The sequence below is a fragment of the Periplaneta americana genome, chromosome 2 (assembly GCF_040183065.1).
Source record: "Periplaneta americana isolate PAMFEO1 chromosome 2, P.americana_PAMFEO1_priV1, whole genome shotgun sequence".
Classification (NCBI taxonomy): domain Eukaryota; kingdom Metazoa; phylum Arthropoda; class Insecta; order Blattodea; family Blattidae; genus Periplaneta; species Periplaneta americana.
The window spans coordinates 159,725,124-159,753,009 of record NC_091118.1 but is presented as its reverse complement, the minus strand read 5'-3'; the positions used below and the strand labels follow the sequence as shown (position 1 = coordinate 159,753,009).

At 36.2% G+C, this 27,886-nt stretch overlaps 1 protein-coding gene across 6 annotated transcripts in view; it reads left to right on the top strand.

Annotated features, from left to right (window-relative positions):
* LOC138694719 (homeobox protein Hox-D9-like) overlaps positions 1–27,886 on the top strand; it is a 738,702-nt gene that overhangs the window by 531,645 nt on the left and 179,171 nt on the right. For all 6 annotated transcript variants that reach the window (XR_011331001.1, XM_069818709.1, XM_069818708.1 and 3 more), the window contains exon 5: positions 15,727–15,814. The gene's annotated coding sequence lies outside the window, so the exon portion shown is untranslated. The remainder of the gene's footprint in view (positions 1–15,726; positions 15,815–27,886) is intronic.

Below are 27,886 nucleotides of genomic sequence, written 5' to 3'. Positions count from 1 at the left end.
TTCTGTTTGTTAACTCTCTGTTAGGACCAGAGATTCTAGAGTTAAACCATAACCTATAATGAAGTATAGGCTCACTTCTGTTTTCTGAACTCAGACAATTGCGGTACTCACTTGTTTCCGTTGTTTGAATCAGAGAGGATAGGAATCTTTCTATTCTCTCAGGTTCGATTTCTGCTTCTTTCCTCGTCTGTATCACAATAGGGTGGAGCGGCGTATTGGTATTGCTGTTGTGAAATGGAAAACACTGGAACAAAAAGAAATCGTGGGACTAATTTCTCCTCGTTCGAAAGAAACCTTCTGCTGGAAATTATTTCGCAGTATAAACCAATTAATGAGAATAAACAAACGAACGGATCTAAGTTGAAAGCAAAAAGTGAGGCTTGGCAGAAATTACTTTTGTATGAACTCCTGGTATGTCAAATCACAGAAATCATCCTCTCTGTTTATGTATTCATGGATATAATTTTCTAAATAATCTAGATACATAAGTTCAGTAACTAACGCACCAGCCATATTGGATACTTCTATGCTAACAGAGAGTTAAGTGATTTAACTGTATGAAATTGGGCAGTTAAATTAACATAAGTTTTATCAGCCTGTTAGTACTAACAGTAGTTGAAGAAATGCTTCAACTGTTAAGTTTACAGTTAAAATGGAATAACATACTGTTATAATTTAACAACGATTGAAGAAACCGGGCCTATGTATTTTAAATTTTCTATTCTTAGAAGGACAAAATGTGAATGAATTACTGCAATCAAAATTAAAACCACAAACATAACATATTGTAAGTGCACCAGCGAATGAAATCAGTTTAAATATTGGAATAGATATTGACAAATTCTGTTTATTAAATGCTTATGGAGTAACGGTTAGCATGCCTGACCGTGAAACAAACAGGCCCTAGTTCAAATCCTGGTTGGTACAAGTTACCTGGTTCAAGTTTCTTCCGGGGTTTTCCCTCAACTCATTAAAAGCAAATACTGGGCAACTTTCGGCGCTGGACCCCGGACTCATTTCCCTGGCAGTATCACCTTCATCTGATTCAGACGCTGGGTAACCACAGTAGTTGATAAAGCGTCGTAAAATAACCAATTAAAAGTAGGGTATTCAACATGAATGAACGATAAAAAAGTATTGAATAGCTGAATCCTTCCCATCTTGCTGTATGGAGCTCAGACTTAGTCTTCGACAAGTAGGAAAAGAAAAATATTAGAGACGTGCCAGAGGAAAGTGAAGACGAAGACTCTGGGTGTCAGTCCGAAAGACAGACTTCGCAACGAAGAGCTTAGGAAGATGACAGGTGTCAAAGATTCCGCAACGACAGCTAAGAACATGAAATTATTGAACTAAAACTGGTAATCATACAAAACAACGACATGAGTCTAGGGTAATAAAGGAAACGATAGGCAGACGGCTTGAAGGTCCACTTTGGTAGCAACTCTCCAAGGAAAAGGAGATAGAGGACTGAAGAAAATTGAAGCTAGCACTGAGACACGTATGAGGATCTTTCTCGAAGTGGCTACTTGGGATTACCAAAATAGCTACCTGCTTAGGATGAGTCCTTAAAGGATTTCATTGGCTAATTACAATCCTTCCTATTACTAGGCTACTATTAAGTTACTACTACTACTACTACTACTACTACTACTACTACTACTACTACAACTAAGTCTTCTACTACTACTACTAGGCCTACTACTGCTGCTACTACTACTACTACTACTACGTCTTCTACTACTACTACTACTACTACTACTACTACTACTACCAGGCCTACTACTGCTACTACTACAACTAGGTCTTCTACTACTGCCATTACTACTACTACTACTACTACTACTACTACTAGGCCTACTACTGCTGCTACTACTACTACTACTACAACAACTAGGTCTTCTACTACTGCCATTACTACTACCACTACTACTAGACTACTACTACTACTACTACTAGGCCTACTACTGCTGCTACTACTACAACTAGGTCTTATACTACTACTACTAGGCTACTACTACTACTACTAGGTCTTCTACCACTACTACTACTACTAAAGGTAAAAAAGGTAAAGGTATCCCCGTAACATGCCATGAAGGTACTTGAGGGGCATGGAGGTAGAGCCCCATGCTTTCCATGACCTCGGCACTAGAATGAGGTGGTGTGGTCGGCACCACGCTCTGACCGCCTTTTACCCCCGGGAAGGACCCGGTACTCAATTTTATAGGAGGTTGAGTGAACCTCGGGGCCGTTCTGAAAGTTCGGCAACGAGAAAAAATCCTGACACCACCTGGGATCGAACCTCGGACCTTCCAGTCCGTAGCCAGCTGTTCTACCAACTGAGCTACCCGGCCGCTACTACTACTACTACTACTACTACTACTACTACTACTACTACTACTACTACTACTACTACTACTACTACTACTACTACTACTACTACTACTACTACTACTACTACTACTACTACTACTACGACTACGACTACTACTACTAGATCTACTACTACTACTACTACTACTACTACTACTGCTACTACTACTACTATTATTTGGTCTACTACTACTACTACTACTACTACTAGGCCTACTACTGAAATATTGATGAAATCCCATTCCATCCTTATTTCATAATTAATGATGTAGGTTTTTTAATCCTAATTATATTATTAACATTATTATCACTAAAGAAATTCGGGTTTTACTTTTTTATTTTATTTAATCTTTACTTTTTATTTAAGTACTACAACTACTACTACTACTAGATCTTCTACTACTACTACTAGACTACTGCTGCTACTACTACTAATACTGCTACTACTACTACTACTACTACTACTACTACTACTACTACTACTACTACTACTACTACTACTACTACTACTACTACTAGGCCCTACTAATACTACTAGGTCTACTACTAGTACTATCACAACTACTACTATCACGACACTGTGATGTGTAAGGTTGATTGATATGGATATATAGGCACGGTACCAACATTCACATTTAACTTTTACAAAGTAAAAGAAATAAGAATACATGGGAGTGCGCCCACTTTGTGACCTCATAGTACTGACTGAAAAATTCGTTTAAGCCGAATCAAAGAAATAATTTTTAATTTCTTTATGTCTAGATATTGGCTTCAGATTCGGCTTAGTATCCCATGAAATTACGTAACGGCTCTTTACCAATATTGAAGAGAGTCGAAATGGGTGCTGACAGGCTTACATCATCCCCATTCTAGTTCAGAGATCAAAATATAGGTAGGTCCAGTACCTTCACCTGTCTGTCTCACTGACTTACATACTAACATTTCTGCTTTTACTACTAAAAGTTTATATTAGACTTCTACTAATCCTAATATACTTTCTGTTACAACTGTTAATAGTCTACCGCTATGTCTTAAGAATCTGCATTTGGGTAGAGATCGATGCCACGTCAGCTAAACCTGCAGAGAAAAGACAACGCTTGTTTAACATTAGGAGACTAGAATAAAGCGTCTATTTTGAAGTAATCACACATTGTATTTGATCCCCCTTCTTGTATGTCAAATTAATGTGATACACGTGGCAGTGGCATAACGGACAATGGGAGGAAGAGATCGGGACGGTGTGGGTGTGCATTAAGAGGAAATGAGAATTCTAATTCAATCCCCAGTTGCATCCTACCGCCAACGCCACACTACAATAATCACTTATGTCCACTAGTGATTGGAACCGTGTAGCATAGGGATGCCGCCTACATGAAACAAACCCAGTCACAGTCAACTGACGTCTTCCCAACAGCAGATTCTGTGAGGACAACGTGGCTGGAAGACATATTTTCTATTTTCACTTCTGCTATTCCTGCCATCCTTAGTCCATCCATTATTCCATAGGCTATATTAATCATGCATGGTCTTTTAATATAGCCCTTGTAATATTAAGAAGACAAATTTGCCACTGTCTCCTTGTCAGTAGTTCATTTCAAGCTGTGAAAGCTATTATGAGTAAGATGTCAACATGCTGATGATAGTGAAGTAACGATGTGAGAAATTATAAATTCTGAAGAAGAAGAAGAAAAAGAAGAAGAAGAAAATCCACTTCCCAACTTCATAACTCTTACAGACTTAATGTTTGTTAGAATTTCTTATATGTTAATTTCTATGGAGAGTTTATTAATTGATTGGCTGACTGAATAAATGTCTGATTAAAAGAGAACCTTACTGAGTATGTGAGTGTCTATCTCAATGAATGAGTGAGCGAATAAATGTGTGAAGGAATGGGCGACTGAGTGACTATTTGAGGGAATGAGTGGCTGTGTTTGGAAATGAGTGTATGAAGGAATGATTTACTGACTGAATGAGTGTGTGAAGTATTGAGTGGCTATGTTAAGGAATAAGTATAGGCATATAAAGGAATGATTGACTGATTGAATGTGAGAAGGAATGAGTGGCTGTATTAGAGTATGGATGTATCATGGAATGATTGGCTGACTGAATGAGTCTGTGAAGTATTAAGTGGCTATGTTAGGGAATAAATGCAGTCATATGAAGGAATTATTGACTGATGGAATGTGTGAAGGAATGAGTGGCTGTATTAGAGAATAAATGTATCAAGGAATGATTGATTGAATGTGTGAAGGAATGAGTGGCTGTATTAGAGAATGGCTGTATCAAGGAATGATTGACTGGTTGAATGTGTGAAGGAATGAGTGGCTGTATTAGAGAATATATGTGTCAAGGAATGATTGACTGGTTGAATGTGTGAAGGAATGAGTGGCTGTATTGGAGAATGGATGTATCAAGGAATGATTGACTGATTGAATGTGTAAAGGAATGAGTGATTGTATTAGGGAATGGATGTATCAAGGAATGATGACTGACTGAATGAGTGTGTGAAGTACTGAGTGGGAATAAATGTAGGAATATGAAGGAATTATTGACTGATTGAATGTGTGAAGGAATGAGTGGCTGTATTAGAGAATAGATGTATCAAGGAATGATTGACTGATTGAATGTGTAAAGGAATGAGTGATTGTATTAGAGAATGGATGTATCAAGGAATGATGACTGACTGAATGAGTGTGTGAAGTACTGAGTGGGAATAAATGTAGGAATATGAAGGAATTATTGACTGATTGAATGTGTGAAGGAATGAGTGGCTGTATTAGAGAATAGATGTATCAAGGAATGATTGACTGATTGAATATGTAAAGGAATGAGTGATTGTATTAGAGAATGGATGTATCAAGGAATGATGACTGACTGAATGAGTGTGTGAAGTATTGAGTGGGAATAAATGTAGGCATATGAAGGAATTATTGACTGATTGAATGTGTGAAGGAATGAGTGGCTGTATTAGAGAATAGATGTATCAAGGAATGATTGACTGATTGAATGTGTAAAGGAATGAGTGATTGTATTAGAGAATGGATGTATCAAGGAATGATGACTGACTGAATGAGTGTGTGAAGTATTGAGTGGGAATAAATGTAGGAATATGAAGGAATTATTGACTGATTGAATGTGTGAAGGAATGAGTGGCTGTATTAGAGAATGGGTGTATCAAGGAATTATTGACTGACTGAATGAGTGTGTGAAGAAATGAGTGGCTGTATTAGAGAATGGATGTATCAAAGAATGATTGACTGGTTTAATGTGTGAAGGAATGAGTGGCTGTATTAGAGAATATATGTATCAAGGAATGATTGACTGGTTAAATGTGTGAAGGAATGAGTGGCTGTATTAGAGAATGGATGCATCGAGGAATGATTGACTGATTGAATGTGTGAAGGAATGAGTGGCTGTATGAGAGAATGGATGCATCAAGGAATGATTGACTGGATGAATGTGTGAAGGAATGAGTGGCTGTATTAGAGAATAGATGTATCAAGGAATGATTGACTGAATGTGTGAAGAAATGAGTGGCTGTATTAGAGAATGGATGTATCAAGGAATGATTGACTGGTTGAATGTGTGAAGGAATGAGTGGCTGTATTAGAGAATGGATGTATCAAGGAATGATTGACTGATCGAATGTGTGAAGAAATGAGTGGCTGTATTAGAGAATGGATGTATCAAAGAATGATTGGCTGACTGAATGTGTGAAGGAGTGAGTGGCTGTGTTAGAGAATGGATGTATCAAGGAATGATTGACTGATTGAATGTGTGAAGGAATGAGTGGCTGTATTAGAGAATGGATGTATCAAGTAATGATTGACTGGTTGAATGTGTGAAGGAATGAGTGGCTGTATTAGAGAATGGATGTATCAAAGAATGATTGGCTGACTGAATGAGTGTGTGAAGTATTAAGTGGCTATGTTAGGGAATGAATGTAGGCATATGAAGGAATGATTGACTGATTGAATGTGAGAAGGAATGAGTGGCTGTATTAGAGAATGGGTGTATCAAGGAATTATTGACTGACTGAATGAGTGTGTGAAGAAATGAGTGGCTGTATTAGAGAATGGATGTATCAAAGAATGATTGACTGGTTTAATGTGTGAAGGAATGAGTGGCTGTATTAGAGAATAGATGTAATAAGGAATGATTGACTGGTTGAATGTGTGAAGGAATGAGTGGCTGTATTAGAGAATGGCTGTATCAAGGAATGATTGACTGGCTGAATGTGTGAAGGAGTGAGTGGCTGTATTAGAGAATGGATGTATCAAGGAATGATTGACTGATTGAATGTGTGAAGAAATGAGTGGCTGTATTAGAGAATGGGTGTATCAAGGAATGATTGACTGACTGAATGAGTATGTGAAGGAATAAGTGACTGACTGAATGGGTGACTTTGTGAGGGAATGAGTGGCTGTGTTAGGAAATGAATGTATGAAGGAATGATTGTCTGAATGAGTGTGTAAAGTAATGAGTGAGTGTGTGAAGGAATAAGTGATTGTGAAAGAATGAACGACTGACTGAATGAGTGATTGTGTGAGGGAAGAGTGGCTGATTAGGAAATGTGTGTACAAAGAAATTATTTATTGAATGAGAATGTGAAGGAATGAATGAATGTCTGAAAATGTGAGAGACTGTCTGAATGAGTAACTATGTAAGGGAATGAGTGACTGTGTGATGGAAGAAGTGGCTGTGTGTAGAGTGAGTGACTGAGTGTGTGATGAATTAAGTATATAAATCAATGAGTGACTGTGTGAGAAAATGACTGTGTGGAGAAATAAGCGACTTTGTGAGGGACTGAGTATGTGTAGGAATGAGTGGTTGTGTGGAGTAGTTGAGTGCATGATTGTGTGAAGTATGAGTGGCTAATGAAAAGTGTCTGTGCGAATTAATTACTGACTGAAGGGAGTAGTCTATATTGTATGAAAGAATGAGTAGGCCAACCTCAAGTAATGATTGACTGAATGAGTGATTATAGGGTATTTACATGTTGATTGACTAGGCTATATTGGTCTGACAGTGACTGAGCTGAATATTTGTCTGCACCGATTATAATGACTGTGATGCAGGATTTAAGCTAGAAAATAAATAATTGTCGCAGAAATGCACAAATGGAAAATTATATTTGTGCAAATTGCGAAATGCTTGTGCAATACTATAAATAATTGTGCAGAAAGATAAAATTAGTAAAGTATGCAGAAACATAAAATTATGTAATTTGTTTCTTGGAGTTTTATTACTTTCAATCCATCTTATCACACTCTAGATATACTTATGTAAGTAAATCATTAGTCGTAGGTATGTTTAGAATCAATTACTGCTGAATTTACATCACATTAAAATACGTTATTTTATGGGCACTCTAAACATTGAAATTCTTTACTAGTAGGCCTTCAAGATTTATTGTTAGCAGAGTGCTCTTTTTATTGAAAGGCGGTTTTCAATTCTAGTTTTTACACGATTCATGCAACTTAATCCTCGCTCACAATTTACAGTATGCGATGGAATTATATAAATCAATTAGAATAAATTGTTCACTTAATTTACATGAATTACACCAACTCTTTGAAATCAATCCTTGAATATCTATTGCTCAATACTTTTATGAACATTGCCTATGCCATTAATAGGCCTATTTCATTTAAATTTAGATTAGTTGAGGCATATCTCTAATTTTATTTTCTTCATTATCTTCTTCGTTTCTGAAGTTCAATGTGGTTGTCGCAATTTTGCACATTTCAAAATTTGTTGCATTTTTAGAAGTCGAGTAACAAAATGCGACAAATGCGACTGTGGCTTAAACCACAATCTAGTATATACAGTCACGAAGCTCAATATGTAGTAAATATGCATCCATAGATAGTTGCTAACCATTAGGATCGCTACTATCGCCTCATTACAGACAATACGAAATAGTACCTGCACAGTCTATTGTTTTCAGTACCCTCATATACTCAAGCTTCGTGACTGTATATACTAGACTGTGCTTAAACCCTGCTGTGATGTAACTGAGTGACTAGATTATCTGGTTGGTTGATGGCTAATAGTCTGAGATAAGTTTTTAATTGAATATTTCTAAAATAATTTCCAATTTCATCCAATAATTGTCACAGAATTCAGCGCATTTCGAGTTCCAGACTGATAAATAGCCTTCATCTGTCTGACTGAGCCACGAAGACCAAACAGTGAGGCTTTGTAACATCTACAACAGAAATCCGTTCCCTCGGTTATTCTTCCTGGTTCGTAGCCAAGTTATCTACACTTTCTCCTTCACTACAAGAAAAACCACTCCTGAGACCAAGGGGGGCTGCCAGTAACTCGCTTTGCTTTTGAAGTAATCACGACCCCAACCCAATAAACACGACAGAGAAGGGGTTACCTACCTACCGTATATGACACAATATGCATATACAACCCCTAAACCAGTAGGGGGTGGTATGTTCGTGAGGGATGATGACGTAGAGAAAATATTCAATTTCCGTTTGCCTAACAGCATTCCCATGTATGATGGGGTGGAATGGGGGGTGGAAAATGTTTTGGTTATGGGGGTAAGTGGGAAATGTGCCGTAAGGGTAGCAGAAATTCAATTTACATGTGACTCTCGTAATACCAGCTAATGGTAAAGCTTCGCAGGCCGTAGTACTATGATATTAATGCTGAAGGTAGAATGCAAAGCAGCTGTATCTCGAAATGAAAAATACATACGGCGCTCTGAATACAGTACTTCTATGCGCCCCTTCATGGCTTCAACGTCGCAATATTTAGGTGAAATATATCTCTCTAAGTTTTTTAATAATGTACAGTCGGAAGAGACTGGTATGAATTTTGAAATTCTTATGAACTTAATATCTCTTTGTTAATAAAAGCGCTATATTTTAGCGGACGATGCACAGAAAGAGTCAAGTGCTTGGCTCTGTATGTAATATGAATTCTTTTAAGCATTTAATAAAGGGCTTCATTAGATTTAGATCATCGTCTTAGCCTCACAATAGGCTATCCGGTTAAAAAAATACAAGTTTATTCACTCATCAATTATAGTGGTTGCTTTATAGAGAAAATATTAAGCCTAGGCCTAATATAATACAATAATAATGATACAAAAACGATGTTTTCTTGATCTCGGCACTAGAATGAGATGGTATGGCCGACACCACATTCCGACTGCCCTTTACCCCTGGGAAAGACCAGGTTCTCAATTGATAAAAGGACTCATTGAACTTTGTGGCCGTTCTGGAAGTTTTGGCAACAAAAAAAAAAATCCTGTCACCACTCGGAATTGAACCCAGGACTTTCCATTCCATGCCAGTTGCTCTACCAACTCATCTAACCAGCCACAGTTGGAAAGGACATAATGCGCATTAAATTTTATGTAGCTTAATGTAGTTTTTAATACATTGAAATTTGGTGTATATGGTTTACTGCGTGTATTTATAATTTTATTTTCCTTGTTTTCTCTGTATTTACTTAATCTTATGTTTGCATTCCTATTAGATTAGTTTATAATTTAATTATTTATTTATTTATTTAATCTGACAGATTAAGGCCATAAGAGCTACCGGCATAGCTCAGTCGGCTAAGGCGCTTACCTGCCGATCCGGAGTTGCGTTCGGGCGCGTGTTCGATTCCCGCTTGGGCTGATTACCTGGTTGGGTTTTTTCCGAGGTTTTCCCCAACCATAAGAAAAATGTCAGGTAATCTATGGCGAATCCGCGTCCTCATATCGCTATCACCAATCCCATCGACACTAAATAATCTCGTAGTTGATACAGCGTCGTTAAATAACCAAGTAAAATAAATTAAAGCCATAAGGTCTTCTCTTCCATCCCGCCAGATAGTACAAATAAATACAAAAAATACAAACACTAACAAAAATAATAAAAATTAAATTAAAGCCCTATAGAGAGTTAACAGAGCCAAAGAACATTATAGAGATCTTATTATGATAATACAAGAAAAAAAAAGCAATGATAATGATGATGATAATAATAATATAATAATAATAATAATAATAATAATAAAAGTTAATACTAAATACATTACATATTAAGGATAATAGGCCTACTGACAACAGCATAGTTACAATATTTATTATATGTTATTTGTTAAGCCGAAGTTGCGCAACCTGACAGGTGTTTAACATGCAGTTCCATGAATTATAATGTGATTCTTTAATTTAAATTTAAATTTTGATATTGTCTGTCAATCTCTGACTTGGTCAGAGAGAAAATTCCAGAGACTTGGAAACGATATGCTGATAGATGATGAGTATAAGGATGTTCTGTGCAGAGGAATAGAGAGAAAGTACATGTTCCGGATTCGAGATAGTGAAAGGTAAACAAAACGAGATGCTAGGTAAGAGGGTGTGGACGATTTTAAATAGTAATAATAGATTAGTTTATGGTGTTATTGTAAGTTTAATTTGTATACGGCAAACTGATTTACGTGTTTAATTGCTTATTCTTCTGTAGCTCATATAGAAATTTTTATTAGTGATTTAATCCTTAAATTGGCTATGTATCCTATAGGATACAACAGGCTAATAGGCTATATGCTATAATTTTAATAGAACAATAGAAAAAATGGTAGGAAAATTAAAATGTCACCTAACTTATACGGTAAACACTCCACATCTTAATTCTTCATATATATATATATATATATATATAATAATAATAATAAATTTAGCTTCCCTTATGAAAAGGTTGCCAGATTTGACAAAGCGTATTACACATAATTTGGAAACACACCTAAAAGGTAAAATGATATACATTTGAAACAGTTAGGGAATCGAATATGCAAAATGTCAGAAAAATTTACACCTAAGAAGCGTTTGTGCTCATTTACAGTTAAGAAGGGGGGATATCATCAGATAGGTTAGAATGAATTGAATGCCATAAACCGCGAGAAAAATAATAGTACGGATTGATTGGCATTGATATCTAAACCAATCAACAGCCATCGGTTAAGATAACTTGAAATTTCCATATATATATATATATATATATATATATATATATATATATATATATATATATTTGTGATTGAAAATCTGTATTTTATCTTAAATTTTTATCTATAGGCCTATATATATATTTTTTTTTTTCACGTGCCCATTCATGTACAGCCATTATTGTAAATTGTGTGTTATTCTTTGTCTATAGGCAAGCCTTGGAAGGTCAGATAGTGAAAAATTATTATAGGTCCGAGCTGTACCAGGTAGAAGTCGGGATGGTACCCGCTGTGGGTGCTGTCTCAGCGAGATTGAAACTCTTCCCCATATCCTTGGCTTCTGCCCCAATAGTGAGGCCCTTCGCAACATCCGTCACCATGCTGTCCGTTCTATGCTGGTCGCGACGCTGAAGGAAGTAGGGTTTACGGTCCATCAAGAGGTGCAGGGACTAGCCACGCAAGGAAGTGTTCGGCGAATTGATATCATTGCCATTAAGAACAACTCGGCATGCATTCTCGATCCCAACATCAGATTTGAGACACATGCAGATCAACCGCATGAGGTGGACAGTGAAAAGAAACGGATCTATGAACCAACAATCCCGTTCTATAAAGATAAATATAGCCTGTCCCACATTGATATAATAGGTCTGGTGGTGGGAGCACGAGGTACCATACCCTACTTCTTTGCCAACAAATGTAAAAACCTGGGCCTAACACACAGCATTGTGAAGGAAATAGCCATTAGTGCCCTCAAAAGATCGGTTCAGATATTGAGAAATCATTTGTATGGGAGTGATAATGGAAATTTCAAGTTATCTTAACCGATGGCTGTTGATTGGTTTAGATATCAATGCCAATCAATCCGTACTATTATTTTTCTTGCGGTTTATGGCATTCAATTCATTCTAACCTATCTGATGATATCCCCCCTTCTTAACTGTAAATGAGCACAAACGCTTCTTAGGTGTAAATTTTTCTGACATTTTGCATATTCGATTCCCTAACTGTTTCAAATGTATATCATTTTACCTTTTAGGTGTGTTTCCAAATTATGTGTAATACGCTTTGTCAAATCTGGCAACCTTTTCATAAGGGAAGCTAAATTTATTATTATTATTATTATTATTATTATTATTATTATTATTATTATTATTATTATTGTACAACATATCGTCGTGTGAATGCAAGAACTAGGTAACTCGAAATTTTCGTTTTTTAGTTACCTCTTTTATAGCATAGCAAAAATCGCACAAAATGTAATGCAAGAACTTGGTAACTGATCGAACGATACCAGCGACATCTATTTTCCAATATAACAAATAGGTAAGGACATTGCGATAGTTGTTTTCTTTACAATCCGACACGGTTTAATAAACTAGTGTGAGAAATGATGTTTTGCCAATTTAAGAGTTAAGAACTTAACAACTTATTATGTTTGGTGCGAGAGGAACAATTCCCAAATTTACATTGGAGATCCTCAGAAAATTTAAGGTTCCTGATAAGACTCTTCAGACAATTGCATCAACCACTTTAAAATCTTCACTGAACATCATCAATCACCATCTCTATTCATCTTTATAATATTCAATGTATATTATTTATTTTCAATAAATTTTTATCGCTTTAATAGCCACCACATCTTGTCGCAGAATATTCTTTTTTAAAATTTCATTATGTATTTTTTTTAACATTAATTTACATTTTCTTTTTTGTTCATTTGAATTGATTAGGATGCCGATATTTTAAATCCAAAATTCGGACGGCTATCATTTCGATGATATTCTCTCTAATTGTTGAGAATATTGTAGATCTTATGTTATAATAATTGACAGCTACAGTGTGCGCTGTATTATAGCTACATAGATTTTTTAGTGTCGTTATCATAATAAATTATTTACTTTTAAAATTTTAGATAGAAGGTGACAACAAAATACTACATGACGTTGATGCCAGAGTCTTAGAGCCATATTCATAGACATTCTTAGTGCGGGCTTCCGGTGGATGATCAGCGAACTAACTTTTTTCGTATTCATAAACCAGTGTTAGCGATATGATATGATATGAATCCTGTACAAGTAATCATTCAATAGCCGGGGCTAGTTTAGCACGCTCATAGCGCGGGCTAGCGAAAAGTCTATGCATAGCACCCTTAGATATACTACTAACAGACCTGTGAGGCCATTTAATGTTTATCGTGAACGTCCATAAAATATTTATCTTTTTCTGATAGACTTACACAACATCAAATTCAATGTAAGGACAGAAAACAGCAGTTGCTAAAAAATCACTTGAAAGCTGTAAACGGAGAGAGGGAATAAAGGTAACAATATTGAATTACCCTTAAACAAAGTTCATAAAATTATCATAATTGGTTATTTATCAACATCAAATAACCACATAAAAATGACATAATTCTTTAACGTGTTCTCGTGTTCCTTCTAACACATTGAAGATGTATGTTTTAAGATCCTCTCTTTCCCACCTCCTTCTCTCTAAAAATGTTTGACCATTATATATAGTGAGTGGCTGTGTTATTGCTTTGCTAACGTGGATATAATCAGTGTTTATGGTGCCATCTTGAAGGTAATAAATCGTTTAACAGTTCTTCTCGCTGTTGAGGTAGTAAGTCTGTCTCTAGTCTCTTGACTTCACACCGCAGAATGGCGTACCTGTGGCAGACTATCAAAGAAGACATCGTTTGTGGGGTCATACGAAAAGGGGGATAAATCCCCGGCGATCAAGGACGTCCACACTTTAGAAATAAACAAGTGGGGCAAAGTTACATGTTTGACTAGTAGCGAGCATTATTTTATGACCGCATCTTCAAAAAGTGTGTGTCATGGAAATTAGATCTGTATATACTTTCTTATCTTATATTTTAACGCTTTTTGTAGCAATTCAGTTTCGTTATCACATTGTGAATATCGTTGTTTACAGTTTTTCTTACGGTATTATTAAAAAACGTACTAAATAAGATAATTGAATAAGCACCCAAGCCTACAAGTTGAACTTTTTGTTTTCTAAAGGCATTTGCTATAATTGTATTTACAAATTCTACGGTTTAAGTACACTAGATAATGTGCGGAAAAGAGACGAGAAGCAGGTCGCAACTGTAAGTTTGTCGTCATTAGTTCGTGGTTAAATTACAGATTTATATACCATAGTAAGAATCTTATAGTGGATATTAGTTTGCTAGCTAGCTGCAAGCGGAAGCTTAGCGAGGGAAGAAAGCTTCCTGGACCACTTTCTTTTTCCCCTCACTCGCAAGTTGGTTTCACGAGATAACGAATGGCCTGTATCAACGTTCGTGTATAATGCACTAGTCATCCGCAATTAGCTCACGACTTCGTTTTCCCGCGTTGACAGGATAATGATCTTTTTATATTTCTGACATGTCCATATTCTCTGAATTTCGCTTCTATTCTACTCAGAATGAACCGAGAAATAGGTGGATGATTTGGACGAGTTTCTTTAAAGTGTGTGCATATACCTCGTGTTGTGTACGCCTTGTCACCAAATCCTATCATCATCATCATCATCATCATCATCATCATCATCATCATCATCATCATCATCATCATAATCATAATTCTCTCATTTTCCGTTATGAAAAAGAAGAATGAAACTGCTTTCATAACACAGGGATTATCTATCCAAGCCAAGAACCGTACTATTGTATCACTACGCACGTGGTGAACAAAAAAGATCAAGTAGGCTACACATTAATTTAGGTATAGGTAGGTACATTAAGTTTATTTTAATCTGGCATAACGGCTAATTATATTGCACTGATTTGAATCGACATAGACCTGATATAATATAAAAACGTTAGTTATAATTAAATATTTTAGGGAGTAGTCTATATTTTGTAGCGTATCTTGGTTTGGCTTTCAACCAATCGCAGAATAATCACTAGGCCTACGGTTATGGCTTGCATAAACAATAACAAAATATTATGGCAATAGTAAAATTGTTACCATAGTAAGCACAGTCTACGTCTAACCATAATGCTGCTGTACAAATACATTACGTAGCCCACGTAAAATATAGGCCCTATTCTTTCAGCTGTTAAAAAACTATGGAGTTTCATTTTAAAATGTTCTCGATGATGTCATAACCCGCACTAACCGCAATTTTTTTCAATAATAAATATTCCTTTCTAAATACAAGGTTTTCCTTGTCTGAGCGTTTCTTCAAAATCCCTTCATTCAATGTTAATAATAATTAGGTCTATGTGTTAAACTTTTGAAAAATCCTGTCTACTTATATAGGCCCCGTAGGTAGGCCTACGTGTATACGTGCACGTAAGCTATATAAGTTACTATTGTATATCATGAACTATTCGTGTTAATAAATATATTTACTAATAAATGTAACGTTTTGTTTCCTCAACAGGCTGACGTTTTTCGATGTGGAGTTCTATGTAATGCCTCAAAGTGTTCGGCGCCGTGGACAGAAGCCTTCACTTCCAGCTCTCTAACAGGTAATTTTTAGCAACGATCTCTCTTTGAGAACCAACATCATCATTATCACCACCATCCTAAATAATACATTAATATTCTTACTATTTACTTATATTTTATCAGCTTTAAGAATCGTTATGCCTATTTGAATTCGAAAGTTGAATTTATATGTGAACAGAGGCAGTATGTTACAAAGCTATCTCGGGGTATTTTCATTCCTTTCCACTATTTCACTAAGAATCTTCTTCTTCTTCTTCTTCTTCATTATCATCATCATTTTTATGATCATCAGAAATCGTAATAATCATTAGTAACTATGACAATATTTATCATCAAGAGAAGTCATCAACGTTATTAATCATTAGACTTTTATGTTTAAATTCGTTTCTGATGACTGGACTTCGTTGAATTGCCACACGCAGCATGCAATCAGGTTGCCGATGTACGGTAGTATAGAAGAGGTGAGCGACCTCCCGGTCTCGCAGTATAAGCAGTTCATGTTAAGAGTTGTGACCGGTCTGAATAGATAGAGCAGCTACAGCTAATGTATATCTATGTAAGCACTTGTTTTTGCATTACTGTGGTTGGAATAGTCAAAGCTTAACATCTGTTCAGTGCAGACAAGAATTCAATCAAACATACTACAATGAGAGTTGCTGTTCCAAACAATTGCCCCTGGAATACCCTTACCCCCGTAGCCAGTCTTGACCCGTTGGAAAACGTGGTTGGATGCTGTTAATTATTATGCAGAATATTACGGCAAAATAATGGGGTTAATTGATGCATTGGATAGCACAGACAGTTCCGCTGTTGCAGCTGTAAAATCATTGCCTTCTGAACAGCTATTGGAATATATTCTGTTCATTGATTCTAATTTTAAAATCGTGTCCAAAAACATCACCCTGTTAGAATCGTCTAAACTACAACTCTCAGACGTCCTTAATATAGTGTATAAAGTATCACAAACCGTTATCCAAAATAACAATTCACTAATTTCAGAAAAAGTGAAATGTAAGCTGAGAAACATTATTGCTAAAAATTCTGCCTATTCACAACTTCGTATTATACATGATGTACTATCAGGTCACGACAAGACGTCTGAAGTTGGTGTACTAAAAAGTAGTGACTTCCCGTTCTTCAAATATGCACCTATTAGGCTACATCGTGTGTTGTTGAACGTACATCTTCCCAATATAAAAACTGTTTGAGTGACCATCGGAGGAGGTTCACTTTGCAGTCGCTCAAAATGTACGTAACTCTTCACTGCAATGCACTTATTCAAGGATGATGTGAGCATAGGCTCTTTTACATTAAATTTTAAGAGTTAATATATCTCACTACAAAATAATTGTGTATTTACATGTTTAGACATTTCCTACTTCAGTGATCATTCATTATATTTCTTGAATGCAGGATACAGGTTTTACTGTAACCGCAGTATACTGCTCAGTGTTTACATCAGAGACATACTCCATCCGTTGCACGGCCCCTTCTCATACAGTCTATACCGCGAGCGCAGTAAACCTTGCGATTCTCGTGGCAATTCCACGAAGTCTACTGATGACACTTTCTTGTCGGGCGTTTCGTATTTTCGTTCGAAACTCTCTCTAGAATTGATAATATATTTTGTGTGTATCCATATCTATTTAATTCACTCTTCTTGTTTGATGCAGATATTTCATCATGCAGTATTCAATTTTTTAGTATCCCTTTCATTATTATTTTACTCATGTCAGGGTTAAACGCTATGACAATACCAATTTTTCATAATAAACACGTGACATGTGATTTGCGTGACGCTGAAATTCTAAGGTAATAGGCAACAGAATATCGCACTGACGGCGGACAACCATACATGCAGGATTCGAACTCAAGTCCTTGGGCTCCATATAACATCGTATCAGGGCCTTAACCATTACGGATACTCCGAACATCACAGTTCTAAATCTTCAGTCATACATTTTCCCATACGTTCAACTTGTGTTTGTCACATGTCACATAATAAATTAGTGCGTTTGGTAAGATAAATAGGCACGAGTATCTCATGGATGAAAGGAAAGAATGAAGGATAGAATCCAATTTTCGCAGAGTGACATCTCTGAAAAGGGAGCTTCGTGTGTTTTGGGGTATTTTCGTCTCACCTCACTCAAACGACTCCTCCTACTTATCCCCCTCCCCTCATAATTCCTTGCTGTTTGGGTTTTGGAGAATACGTGACGTGAAGGCAAGTGCAAGAGATTAAGATGTTTTAAAAGCTTCCTTGTGGGGGTTTGACACTCCGCACATTTACGATCTATCACGAGCAGCTTTCTTCCCTCTTGTTGGAGACAGGAGTCATCATCGGCCGCCCTCTGCGAGCTGATTGGTCGCAGCTACCGGGTGTTGTTGTAAACGATGTACGCTGAATACAAATGTAAACGTCATCCAAACCCAGATCGGCGCACCATTTACTGAAAGACTAGAATAACAACTTTCCATGTCAGAAGCCTAAGGACAGGTTTCGTTTGATAGCTTCCGTTTCTCCTGATTTTATTCGATAACTTACAGTATATTAAGTCATTCAAGTGGAACCCGGCCATCCCCAATAAAAAACAAGAAATTAAACTTGCTGTTTAGTACTTGTCACGGTTGTTAACACATTTTTTTCACTGTGACTCCAGGTGACGGATAGCACCTTCATAGAATGGAGGTGAACCATTGTTTATCAGCATTTTACACCTCTTCGTCCGGTGTAAATGTGGATCCATTCAGGCTTTTCTTCAAATCTTCCAAAATAAAGAAACCACGTGGAAGTCTGGGAAGTGAGGGGGACGTGGTAGCGTTTCCCAGTGAAACTTTTGCAACTCGTCCCTTATTGATCTGGCAGTGTGAAGTCGAGCATTGTCACGGAGTAAAATCACTCGCCTTGTCAAAATCCCTGAGCGTTTATTTGTTAAAGATGCCCGCGAATGCCTGTATAGCGTTGGGAATTGATCATTTGTCCACTCTCCAGAAATTCCACTAGCAACTGATCTCAATAATCGAAAAAAAACTGATAGCATGACTCTCCCTGCATATCCTTCTAACTTGAGATTTTTAGGGTAGGATCCTGTCTGTTTCCATTTCAAGATAGACCGAGTGGAGTATGGCTGAAATGTTTATTGAGTTGTTTTACATAAAATTTGAAATTATATAGTTTATAATTATCTCACTCCCGAAAAAGCTATAGCGAGAATGTTCTTGGAAACGTAAAAATAGCGAGAGTGTTCTTGGAAACGTAAAAATAAAATTATATAGGGTAAGTTTACATTAAGCACATTGAGATAATAATACAAATATGAAACAGCGTACATTACAAAATTAAATACGATTAATTATATAAGCGTTTCTCAAACTATGGTCCGCGGACCACCTGTGGTCCTCGATGTCTTCAAAAAAGACAGAAGAAAAATAAAATTCAATCGAATTGCATATCACACTATAGCTGAAAATCTCAGAGTTTGTAAATGACATATGGCAATCGCCTTTCACTTTTTCTCCCAGTGCTGACATTTTATGAAATTTATTTAACCTATCCGTCTATCGCCTTCCCACTCTACTCTAAGCAATAAAAGAGGGATTTAAAGCACTATGAACGTGGTGTTTCTCGCCATCTTTTCCGTGCAAATCTGGCGCTGTGCCTGTTACCCAGCTAGGGACCACCCGAATTCATAACAGGACCAAAGTACCAAAACTTTTCATGTATTTATGACTTCCTTAATAGTTTTTCTGATACCCAGTCTGCACATTCAAATAGTCACGTACTGTACGTCGTACACCAATAATAGAACATGCAAAATTGCATCTATACTTGTTGAAAATCGGGCATATTTCTGCATTCATTTTTTTATTTCTGTTTTTGCAAATGACGATATAAGAAATTTTCTTCTATTAACATTTACTTAATTAGTTAATATTGATATAAAATTAATTGAATTAAATTAATTTTAATTAATTATTTTCTACATTAAAATGTAAGTATACTGGTATTAAAATATGCTACATAAATGATAAATTTGCTTTCGAAGGGAACAAGAGTAAGGTGGTCCGCGGAACTGTTCTGACTTAAAGAAGTGGTCCCCACTTCAGAAAAGTTTGAGGAAGACTGAATTATATTATAGTATAAAAACGCAGGAAATATTCTTAAGAGTCAATTTTTCTGTTAGACAAAAGTTTGCAAACGTAATTTGTACACCTCCTTTTTAAAACCATAAATCATTCATTAATGTTAAGTGAGGATAATAATTATTAATATAAGAATTATATCGTCTTGAGCAGAAATTAGAGCCATTCCTCAAACCAGATGTTTACAGAACATGGATTGGGCCTATTTCTAATCCTCATGATAGAAAGGTAAATCTCCTTTTGTATGCTAGAAACAGTATTTGTATCAGCATCAGTAAATGATTATTATTATTTTATTTACCTCACTTTAGAATTTTTGCTTAACTGCAGCTTATAATATTGTTGCGTAATAAACGTTTTAAAATTGTAACAGTTTGAATGTTAAATAAGAAAAGTTAATTGACGAAACGCCGTGAAGTCTAAGCGAGGAAGATCACAGTGCAAGTTCTTTTTATAGCAAAGTAAATGGACGAAGGGATATTGACACACAATAAAATTTTACAAAGTTTTCTTCTCCTATAGTCCAATAAAACCAAGGTTAGTAACTTGGATTCAGGCGGAATATAAAAAGAAGAAAACAGAAATCTTTATACAACTTTGTCTCCGGAGATAGTCTAACGGGTAGCCATATTCTCCAGAAAAAAAGGAATAAGACTGGGAGAAAACATTGGGGTGAAGTTTTGATGATCGCGAGTGTTATGGAAAAGCTCCAGAATTCTACTTAGTAATAGCAGATAGGAGACGAAAAACCTTTTATGTTACTCCGTAAGAGTTTACCATTTATTGGAGAAAAGTTTCATTGGAAACCATAAATATGCTGTAAGTGTTCTCCAGATTCAGTTCATATTTCATGATATTACGTAGCATGTGAAACACATGTGGCCAGTTTAAACCTTTTATCATGGAGTGTTTTGACTAGACTATTATATTATAAATAACATGTCCCTGCAATTTAAACGTAATAATGGACAGGTAGATACTGACGCGAAAATATTCTATGAAAGTCGAGTCTGTGTCAAATGCTACGAGATAGAAATAAAGGGAGTTAATTTTGAAAAATTAGAAAAATTGTGAGATGCAAAAGAAAAAAACCGACAAAGAGAAATTAGTGTAATGAAACTATAAAAAAGACAATAATAACAACAAAAGATTAAAGAAAGATATTATAATTATGATATTGGTGGAAATTACGATAAAATGTAAGCCTAGGCCTTGGAGAACGACAACATAAAAAGTACTAAGTGACTAAGGGCCGATTGTATAAACCATTTAATCTTAGATCAGAGGTTAAATTGTTCCTTGTTTCTGCTGAACTTGGAATTTTGTGTTGTATAAAGTCTAATCTGAGATTAATTTGTCTCAAACTAAAGTCAACTTTGACTGAAGAAATTTCTCCGATTAAGTTAGATGATCCAAGTTCAGTTATTTCTTTTCTGTTTGAAATATACGAGTGACAGATTGTGCAAATAAAATATCCATTATTATTAATATTAATAGATATGTTTGGTACATTTATATATATTTCTTTCAATTTCTTGCCTTAATACACAAACATTATTATATTTTATAAGGCTCTATCGTGTTCAGCAGTATCAAATAACATAACCTATAATTATATTATGTTTATAACAACCATTAATTATTAATGGATATGATAGGTACATTCATAAATTTTCAATTAACTGTATTACTAAACGAAAATTGTCGTTTTATAAAGCTTTATTATGTTTAGCAGTATCAAACACCATAACATGATAACAACTTCGAGAACAGTCAACCTTCTTCTTATTGTCCGCCATTATTTACACTGCACATAAAACCAGTGTCTCCAACAGAGTGTAATACGGAAAGTCGCCAAAAAGTAGTTGTAAAGTCGCTAGATTTCTAATTACCAACAAAGAAAGATTAAATTTTGTCACTATGGGGTGCTACAAAGGTCACTAAATCCCTATTTAAGCAATATAAAAGTTAAAAGAAATTGTTGTTGAAAAAGAGTTAAAGTCGCTAGATTGGCAATACTGAACAAACCTGTATAACATGGTCCGCGCATCACGTATTTCACTTGTTTATGCGATGTTGCCAAATCCTTTTTACGTGAATTTAGATTGCATTTGAACCAAGGTAATTTGATCGCAGAAAAGTTTTATACAATAGAAGAAGTGTCTGAACTCGGTTCACTTTTCGATCTTCGATCAAAGTTGATCTTTAGTCAGGGAGTTTTATACAATCGGGCCTAAGTGACAATAAGAAAGTTTTGTGGTAATGACGAAAAGGTAGAAAGAAAAAGAGAAGGGAAACAAGTTGGCTAGTGACTAAGAACAATTTCATAAAGAAGTTCACGATGGTGGTGGTAGTGGTGACGGTGATGGTGATGAATAAATAGAACAAGAAAAAGAAAGAAAAAGGAGGAAAATAAATTATGATTATAGTGGAATATTTAAAGATGATGGTGATGATGATGATGATGATGATGATGATGATGATGATAATGGTAAAATTGTTGATGGTGGTGAATGTAATGGAATAAATAATATTAATAATAATCATCCGTGGCGCTACAGCCCACGAAGGGCCAAGACCGACCAGCCGGCTGCTGGCCTTACGGCCACATGCCGAAGCAGAGGTGGACGATCATCCAACCAGAATGGAGGTATCGTGTGGTTAGCACGATGAGCCCCACCAGCCGTTGTAGCTGGTTTACGTAACAGGATTTTGCTACCTATCGTAGCTCCCCAAGTGCATCACGATGCTGGGTGGGCACCGGTCCCATACACTGGCCAAAATTTAATGATAAAATTTCTTCCCCCATGAGAACTCGAACCAGCGCGCATTCCGTAACGCGAGTCCTAGGCAGGATGCCTTGGACCACGACGCCACGGCGCGGGACGTAATGAAATATAGGCCCTAATAAATAGAAGAAGGAACAAGAGAAAAACGGAATATAATGCGTCGTATTCATACACATTCTTAGCGTGGGCTTCCGGTGGATAATCAGCGAATTAACATTTTGCGTATTCATAAACCAGTGTTAATAATATGATATGATATGAATCCTGTACAAATAATCAGTTGATAGTCGGGGCTAGTTTAGCACGCTAGTAGCGCGGGCTAGCGAAATGTCTATGAATATAACCCTAAACATTTATTGTGTAGTAATTAATTGAAGGAGAAGATCATAATAACGAAAGAGTGACGGAAGAGAATGATGGTGATTGCTGTGATCGTAGTAATGATATCAAAAATGGATTATACTGCGTTCAATAATGTCTGACAGGCACAGTAGGCCTAAACATAGCCGACAGAGGAAGGGAGAAAGATAATTGCTACTCAACCAATGGCAGAGGTCATATCCCACGCTTATCTTGAAGTTGGACGGTCTGAAGCGTTCTACCTCCGCCCAGCTTCAAGATAAATCTAATTATGTGATCTCTGCCATTGATTGAGTAGCAATAATTATCTTTCTCCCTACCTCTACCGGCAATGTTTAGACCTACTTTGCCTGTCAGACATTATTGAACGCAATATAGAGGAAGAACTTTTTATTAATATTGCAACTAAATGTAGCATATTAGGAAGTAACAAGGACTAAGAAGAAGAAGGAAAAGAAGAACGGTAATTATAAATGCCTATTTTTACCTAAATAATTTATGATTATGATGACGATGACTACAAAAGGAGCAGAAACAGATGATCATATTATTATTATTATTATTATTATTATTATTATTATTATTATTATTATTATTATTATTATTATTATTAGGCCTATTATTATTATTATTAAAATTAGGAGGAAGGAATAAACTATTTTCATGGTGAGCAAGAAGAAACGGAATAATCATTTTAAGATGAAGATGTTGGAAAAGTCGAGGGCAGGGAGATGAGGAACAGTAACGAAGAAGCATAAACTACGAGTTTATTTTTGCACTCTGTACTCGGAACACGGAAATACTCGTCCGTCTGAAGTGCTGGGAAAAAATACAAAGCCGTACGTCTTGAATGAAATACGTCATGAATGAAACGCAAGGAATACGCTGAGGAATGGTACTCAAGTCGATCCTCCTTGATTACCAGGGAACCTGATATGTTTATAGATGTAGTAACCTACTTCTCGGAATTGCTCATCGCACTTTGCATTTATAATGTCTGTAAACAAGGCGTTTACGCATTGCAGAACAGTGCCATCGCATCGCAAATAAGAGAGGGCAATGACAATTGTAAGGAAGGCAATTCCCATACGTTTATACCTATAGGCTACAAGTACGCGACATTAGAGTTTCGACACGTGTAAAACAAATAGGTGAAGATTAAACGTGATACAGAAAAGTACTGAAAAGGTCTATGTAAAACACAGGAAATATTCAAAGATGAGCTTATAGGCCTAGCCTATAGTCTGCCGATAGCGAAGGGGAGCAGCGCTTGACCGTGGATTCGAATCTTGTGTGGGTTGGTTATAGGAGTAGGATTATTTTCTGAGGTTCCGTCCGAATATAAGATAAATGGCATGTGATTTTTTTACTTGGTTATTTAACAACGCTATATCAACTACTGAGTTATTTAGCATCGATGAAATTGGTGATAGAGAGATGATAGGTCTATTTGGCGACATGAGGCCGAGAATTCGTCATATATTACCTGACCTTCCCCTTACGATTCGGGAGAACCTCAGGAAAAACTCAACCAGATAATCTGTCTAGGCGGTAACCGAACTCACACCCGAGCGCAACTCCGGATCACCAGGCAAACGCGATACAGACTGAGCTACGCCGGTCACGAATGGCAAGCGATAATAATAATAATAATAATAATAATAATAATAATATAATAAAACTTATTTTTTCTTTAGGCTTACTACAGTACGATTATTTACTCCTAACAGTCGCCAGAGATGTGCGCCTGGGTCAGGTGAGTCCATTTAGTTACATCAAGGGGTGTTTGTGTTAGTCACTCGCTTGTCTTCGAAGCGATCGGATGTCATGCGTGCGGTAGAGCGGTATGTTTCTAGTACAATTAAGCTGTACTGCATTCCTTTGCCGACCGCTCGCCCTTATCTCTAGTCGGTGCTCTCCCCACTACTCCTATTACCTCCCCTCTTTTGCGTCGCTGAGCTGTCAGGACTAAACAATCGGTCTGTATTGTAGTTTTATCTCTCCCTGTACTACGAACTTGCAATTCAAAGGTTGTTGTTTAGTCAACTGTCGGAAGACACCATTATGAGGCAACTAGATGAGGAGATAATGGGATAGGGTGCCTAGTTCTTTTCTCTCTCCATTGCATACATCGCCAACTAACTACATATTACATTAGTCAGACTTCAGATGCATACAAACAATAATTGTTCTTTTCTGACACATATCGTCAAGTGAGATATGGGCTACTGCCTGATAATAGATGTAGCCTACATATCAGCCAGAATGTCAATCAGAGGATATCAAAACAGGTGTAGAGTAGGATACCATATTTTGACTGATACTAGGCAGGAACACATTGCGCGCCTCCCAGATTGTGGGATGAGCACGGCAAAGGACCACCGCTGAGACAACACAGAACAGCAAATAATAAGGGAAATACACCAAAATTTCTTCCATTGCTCAGGTCGGGAATCGGACCACGAACCACTTGGTTGGGAAGCGCTACACTATTTACATAACAAAGGCTGCGGACATTATTATTATTATTATTATTATTATTATTATTATTATTATTATTATTATTATATCTTCGCCATTGGACTCTATTTTAAGCTCTGCAATAATTGAGAATCTGTACCTCAATTCTTCACAATTGGTGCAAATGTTAGCATGGCATAAGGCATCCGTTGAGACAGCACATAAATTTACTAGAGAACCACGACAATAATAATTGTGCACTAAAAACCGAAGAGGAAGAAATGAATCTAAAGAATAGATAGACGAAGCAACAGAAGATAGGAAATAAAATGGAAGGTGATTAAAAACAATTTGATGTAGAATTTCATGCAGATTATGACTAAAATATAGAACGAGGAAGAGAAGAAGAATATTTATTGTCATTTCGAAACGTTTCAAAAAATGGTGAGGAACGAGCAGTGAAAAATGACCACGATGATAATGTTGATAATGGAAATATAAGTTACTGGAATCAGAACACATTACAATAGGCCTATAACCTCGATTATCCGCGTAATGAAGAAATGGGGAGGAACGATTAATAAAAAATATGTTTGTTTTTATCTTATTTTTATGTTCTGTTAAAGAAATCTGCCACTTTTTTTTTTTACTTTATTAGAAGCAATTTTTTTCGTGATCACTATTCTAATTTTCCGAAATAAAACAATGTCGGAGAAACGAAGTATTATCTTTTTATCCAAAAAAATCTCATGATGATCTCCGCTGATTCAAGTGAAGTTTGTATTGCAACATTCAATTCAGCCACTGTCGGATAATCCAATGAAAGGTTAATAGAGATATGGATAATCGAGGTTCTAATTTATATTGTGACAAAAATATGAGGAAGTGGCAGGAAAGAAGAAAATCAGGAGATTGATAATAATGAAGTAGGCCTAAGTTTATCTAGAATTTAAATAGATGATTATGATGATCATGATAACAAAGAAGTAGAACAATCAACATAGATAAGGACAAATCAACAGTCAAACATCCAGTCTCTGCGAGGGAAAGATAAATATACATTGTTGTCAGGAAACGAACCTAGGCCTCACTGCATTGCAAACAAAGATAGAAGTGTGGCCAGACCTAGGAAGAGTTTCAAGGATCAAAAGCTATTGTTTAATCTGGACAAAATGGGCCATATCTTGAAGTTTAAAACGTCGTTCTCCAAAACGATGATGTCAACTCTTAATTCTGCTCTAATGAATACAGTGTTATCTGTTTATGAAGCATAATAGCGAAGTACTATTCATATAGATAAGTAGGTTGATATAAGAACAAAGGTAAGCGATTTTAAGAAGAAATAAAATTGTATATATCTAGGAAACAAAAACATAAATAGAAATTTAAATTTTGTTGAAGATTTCTCGTACAGAAAAGCTTGTGGATGTTGTAAGCCAGCCATGTTGGCACAGTCTATACAATTTATACTAGAAGGATATGTTTCTGTCTTCACCGCCAGGGAGAGCCCTAGTCCAACTGGAGCCAATTCAAATAAACATTTTTTCTTTTTCTTATTCCCCTCAGCCTCAACTCTTGGAAACAAAGAGCGTCGTTCTTTCTAGAGAGTGGGCGTGAATGCGTGCAAAGCCAGCACATTTCAGTCTGCCAGGGTTTACGTGTATCAATCCTGAACAGAGGGACATGGAAAGAAGTAGGCCTGTGTGAAGTTAAGAACAATTTTAATTTATTTAGTTTGTTTAGACGAATGACTTTCAGAGGTTGGCTATATAATTATAGTTAAATTCTCCGGGATTTTTGATCGTACAATTTGTTCACAGGGGTCTTACAACTGCTGTGATTGGAGGTAGTGTGATATCTCTCACAAGAAATACAGTATATTAAATCGCAGACAAAAACGCCATATGAGTACAACAAAAATACCAGAATTACATAAAGTGATGTTACCATCTAATCTATGTGCAGTACTACATCTGAGGTATCGCAATAACCATGAATTTGGCTATGCTGTAAGATCCTGCTTTCTTCTGCTCTTATAAATTGGCAATAAGGTGCATTCGCAGAATTGTTAAAATAGTAGGGCACATTATTACAGCATTGATTGTTTAACAGAAAATTTTCATCGTATGTTTGGCAGTTACAAATACAATTTTGAAATTAGGACCTTAATTCATTCATTCTCTATAGCCTATCATTTATTTCTGCAGTCACTTAGAGGAGTTCTTTCACTCACTCACTCATTCACTCATTCATTCACTCACTCATTCACTCACTCACCGATATTCATTCATTTGTTACCGCTTTTATTTATTTTATATTCCTTTATTCGGTTAACTTTTC